Source organism: Callorhinus ursinus, unplaced genomic scaffold (assembly GCF_003265705.2).
Source record: "Callorhinus ursinus isolate GAN/ISIS: 27379988/994484 unplaced genomic scaffold, GSC_fseal_2.0 scaffold2027, whole genome shotgun sequence".
Taxonomy (NCBI): Eukaryota; Metazoa; Chordata; class Mammalia; order Carnivora; family Otariidae; genus Callorhinus; species Callorhinus ursinus.
This window is the reverse complement of record NW_027399081.1, coordinates 1764-7106: the sequence shown is the minus strand read 5'-3', so window position 1 is coordinate 7106 and position 5343 is coordinate 1764. Positions and strand designations below refer to the sequence as shown.

The 5343-nt window shown below is 51.9% G+C and overlaps 1 long non-coding RNA gene across 1 annotated transcript; it reads left to right on the top strand.

Annotated features, from left to right (window-relative positions):
* Positions 1 to 2337: 2337 nt before the first annotated feature.
* Positions 2338 to 5099, top strand: LOC141372172 (uncharacterized). Its single transcript, XR_012377476.1, has 3 exons — positions 2338 to 2413; positions 3420 to 3547; positions 4904 to 5099. It is a non-coding gene; the product is annotated as an uncharacterized lncRNA (long non-coding RNA).
* Positions 5100 to 5343: the final 244 nt, after the last annotated feature.

The following is a 5343-nucleotide window of genomic DNA, read 5'->3' as shown; positions in this document are numbered from 1 at the left end:
TTAAGAAAATGAAAAGTCAAAGCTAAGGCATTGGTGAAGATATTTTTGAACCATGTATCTGATATAGGATGAGTTTCCAGAATAAATAAATGTCTGTCACAACTCAGTAAGAGGAAAATAAACAACCTAATAAAAATGGGCAAAGGATTCGAATAGACATGTCACAAAAATATATATATATTGTAGGCAAATAAACACCTATAAAGATGCTCAATATCATTAATCATTAGAGGAATCCAAAATGAAGTCTACGGCCATACCACCCCGAATGCACCAGATCTCATCTGATCTCGGAAGCTAAGCAGTGTCGGGCCTGGTTAGTACTTGGATGGGAGAAATCCAAAATGAAGCCATAGTAAGATAACACTACCTGGTTATTAATACGACTAAAATACTTTTCTAAATGACAATATTAAGTCCTGGTGAGAATGCATAATATGGAATTCTTCTGATCCTAGTTTGGCAGTTCCTTACCGTACGGCCCAGCCAGCCCACTCCTAAGTGGGAAGAAAAGAAAACATACATCTGCACAAAAACATATATGCAAATGTTCACAGCTTTATTTCATAATCTCCTCAAAATGTAAGCAACTCAAATGTTCACAACTGGTGAATGGATAAACAAATTGTGGTCTATCCATACCATAAGGTAGTACTCCGCAGTCAAAAGAAACAGGCTACTTATACACTCAACAACATGGACTGAATCTCAAAGGCACCACGCTGAGTGGAGAAGTCCTACTCAAAAGCCAATACACCCAATGACATTGTTTGTGTGGCATTCTGGAGAAGGCAAAACAGACCGAGACAGAAAACACACTAGGGATGGGACGGGTGAGAGGAGGCCAAGGGGTCAGCTACAACGGGAGCACAGAGGGACTTTGGCAGTGGGGCCATATACCATGACTCGATTGTGGGGGTGGAGGTGCTTTATGGATTTACCAAAGTTCATAGAATAGGATAACTGAAAAGGGTGGATTTCATTGTATGTACATTATACCATAGTAAACCTGATGCTAAAAAAAGATCAATCAGAGTATTTTATCCCTCTGCTGCTTCCTATCTCAACATCTGCTCCCTGCAACCCCTCACCCCCACCCCCTGCTCAGTGAGCCTTGCCTTCCTGGCTGGTTGTGTGACACACCAAGGCCTTTGCACCCCCTGGTCCTTTTCTGCCTTCGGGGTCTTACACACACACCACCTTCTCATGAGACCTTTCCTGACTACTCTGTCCAAAATTTCAGCCCTCCTAATATTTCTCATCCCTCCCTACTTAAGCTTTTTTTGCACCCAACACACTATGTTTTGAACTTACTGCCACTTTATTGTTGAGTCAAGCCACATGGTGCCACAAAGGCGGCTCCTTTGCTTTTGTTCCATCACCTAGAATAGTCCCTGGCACGGGAGGGTGCTCACTTGATAGTTTTGAATGGCTGGATGAACAGCTGGACCGCCACCATATCCCTTCTGCACTCCCAGGGCCCACGCACACAGGCCTCTGTTTCTGCACGTGCCATTCAGGGACGCTCTGACAGCCGCCATGGCCCAGCTTCTCCCCGCTCTGCCCTTTCTCCTGGCAGTGTCCTTGCCCCATTTACCCTCCCACAACACCTCTACCTGCTGGCTCCCCCAGGGGGCCCGTGAGACTGCTCCTAACATCTCTCTTCCCCTCCACACCCTTGTCCTGCCCCAGCCAGCACCAAGCAGCATCAGTGGGATGCAGAGTTGAGGAAGATTTCCTCTGTTTGAGCCAATCTGCCCCAGAAGACCCTGGATTTACAGGTGCCACCCCATAAACGTAAGTGAGGGCAAGAAATTCTCCTTGTTCACCCCCCTTTTGTGTCCCACCCAGAGGCAGAGCCAGGAGGCCTGGGCCAGGTTGACCTCGTCAATATTCTAGACTTAGTTTCCACCTGCAGGAAGAACGTTCTAACCAGTGGGTGCATAGGGACTGTGGGAACGTATTCCCTGGGCTTTATCCTGTTGACCACAGTCACCCACATTCCTGGTGGAGCTGTATATTTAAAAAAATCCAGAGAACAGCAGGGAGACTCCTACAGTTAGAGATGAGGTGCTTAAAGATTAAACGCCCCTTCCACTTCATTGGAAGGAGATGGAGGGCCCTGTGGAGAGTCAGTACAGCTCCAGAGGACACGTGCTCAGTGTCCAAAGATGCAACTTCGGCCAAGCCCTGTGCCCTTCCCTAAGCATGTCCAGGATTCCCTGTGGTGGAGGCTGTTCCCTTGCCCCCCACCTCCTCTTCCTCCTCCACACTCCACCCTCTGTTTTCTCTCCCTCCAGCCGATGAGATGACCGTAGGAAAGTTGTATGCTGCTCTGATGATACTTGACTTCTACAAACAGAACAAGACCTCCAGAGACCAGATCCACCAGGCCACGGGAGGCCTGTCCCAGGTACCGAGTTCCAGGATTTCCAAGAAGTAAACCTCAGACTCTGGCACCCATCAGTTGTTTTGACGGCAGAGGAAACCCACATCCTTCCTGGGGATTGCACGGCGGGAAAAGGAAGATGAGGGGTTCTTACTGTAGCCTCACTCTCTGGCCCCAAATTCAGAAACCCCATAAAGCCTGTATGCTTTCCAATGGCTGGTCTCTTGCTGGTACTGGGGCCCCCTGACTTGGAGACCTAGTGTTCAGGAGCAGTAGACAAGGGGCTGAGGACATGTTCCCTGGAGATACCACTTTTTGAATTGGTAGAAGAAAGAAGTTTGAAGAATATTTGAGGAGGTTGTTTGGGGAGGTTCGAGGAGAACCTGATTACCGTGCACATTGGCAGGGACCGGAGAGAATCAAACTGAAGGGTCCAGGGTCATGATCTCTTCCACTCATGACTCTGACTGGGCTGGTTTGGGGCCCCATCTTCCTGATGTCATCCTTCAAAGATAACAACTTTCCCACGCAGCCAAACCATCAGTGACCATACGTAGACTGTCTAGAAAGTTGCCTGGTGTTCGGAGCTTACAGGGACATTCACCATCGCAGGATGGGAAGTATCTGATGCCCACACCACATCCCCCGTTCCCCTGTCTGTTGCAGACACCCATCAGTGCCCCCCCGCTGCCCCCCGAGCCCTGAAATATCCTTAGAATTCTGCTCAGTCTGGGGCTCATGCAGCCTCTACCCATCAATCTAAGATGATAATGAGATGAAATCTTTTTACCATTTGTAATTGGATGAGGTCTCCAGATTTTGTCAGTAGGGAAACTGAAGCTCCAAGAAGTGAAATGACTTTCCTGTTGTCACTCACAGGCCAGGTTGGGAGTAAGCCCCCGCCTACCTCCTGTGTAGGGCTGGGGCAGGGCAGAAGGAGCACCAACCCATGCTGTGGGGTCAGGCCAGCTTTCCGGCACACCTGTCTCTGCCCTTAGAGCTCTTCCTCTTCCCTGCGTCCCTTCTACAGATGGGCCCTGTGTCCCTGTTCCACCCTCTGAAGGCCACGCTGGAGCAGACACAGCCGGCTGTGCTCCGAGGAGCCCGGGATTTCCTTTGGCAGAGGAGCCCTGCGTCCCTCAGCAACGGCGGGGCCGTGTGAGTACCTGACCAGGGTGCGAGGTGCACGGAGGAGGCAGGACTCCTGGTTTCTCCCCCTCCCAGAGGGGCTCCCTGTAGGCGGTGCTGTAGGACATGTAGCCCTCAGCTCCCATCACCACTTTGGGAGACTGGCCTCTCTGTTCCACCCCGTGCCCACCTCCCCCCAAATGGTTCCCCACGGATGTTGCCTGAAAGCTAGTCCAGGCGGGCTGCTGGTGCGGTCCATGGTGGACTCCAAAGCAAATTCCCGAAACGTTACACGGGTGCCTCTGATGGCACTGAGGTCAGTGGATTTAGACAGTCAGTGGTTCCCACTGTCTCCTCCCATTGTGCGTGCCCATTTCCCTTACCGGTGAGGGGACTCTGCCTCCGCTTTCTCACTGCCTGTTGAGAAATGATTTGTTTCGACCCCATTCTGTTGACATCTTGTGTGTGTCTAGTCTTCCTAACACCTCTAAGACAGTTTTCCTAAGATCTCCACTCCAGTAGTGATTTCTGAAGCAACTGTAATTTGTAGGCAAATTGGTAACGTCCTTGTTACCTAACCCTTACCTTTTTCCACAATAATTCTTGGTAATGAGCCACCCAAAACCAAGTGTTGCAAACTAACAGTCACCTACCTGTCTTGCACCGTGTGTCACTGGGGGGTGGTAGCAGGCAGGCTCCTCTCAGCCACCCCCCTCAGGGCCAGCAGGGTCCCAGGTCTGCTAACACCCTATTGGCTAAATGAAAACATTGGCTGAGCCCAACGATGGGGGCCTGTGCTCTGCCTCATCCAGCAAGGGCTAAGGTGTGGGGCCTGGTACCAGACTGGGCACAGCATGCACGTTTAGGGCTCCTGATTTCCTCCTCATCTGTACATGTTTGGACGTTCTTTTCTGAAGCCTGGTTGTGGGTCTTGGGCTATTAATCAGGTAGGTTTTCCTGAGTACTCCACTGCCCCTAACATAGGGGTCAGGGCTTGCTGTGCACCAGCGTAGATCTGATGTCCGCACTCTGCGTCATGCATGCTGTGCATATGTGGCCTCCCACTACTCTTGGGAGGCCCTGTCTAGGGCCGAGGAACCTGCCAGGTGTCCCTAGATCAGGAAGCGATGGGCCCAAACCTCCCTCGGACTCATGTCCGGGTGCCCTCCCTGCCCATCTGCTCCAAGCCCTGGTAATGGGTCCACATCCCTTGCTCTGTGGCCACTTGAGAGCCTGTACTTGAAGGGCCTCATACGTCTGGGCTGCTTCTAACCCAGAGTAGAAGGGACCAGTATAGGTTCCTGGCAGTTTGGAGCCAGATCGTTGGTGGGCATTCCATGTGCCACAGACCTCTGAGCCAACAGCACAATCCTTTCTTCTCTACAGACAAACCCAGGAGAGTGGCATCAAGGAGTCTGTTTCCTGGGGTACTCAGAGGACCCAGGAGATACCCTATGAGGCAAGGATAACCCTGGAGCGTGGCCACTCTACAGAGATCCCAGTGGTGCAGCCAGGAAAACAGGTGAGGGCTCCCAGGGCTGGGCAGCCAGGCTGGGGATGGGGGATGAGATAAGGATTGGGGTGAGACAGGGATAGTGGGAGATGGCAGGAATGTGGCGGGGAGCCCAGGATGGGGGAGAAGGTGAGAGTGGGGTGGGGGCTGGTGTGACTGCAGGCTGCTATATGCCCAGGCTGTGGAGGTCCAAATGCAGAGCATGGCCCTGAGAGGTCCTGACGGTGAGCCCCAACCCGGACTGGAGAGCCAGGGACGAGCGGCCTCCATGCCTCGACCGGCTGCAGAGACTCAGGTGGGTGGTCTGGGAGGG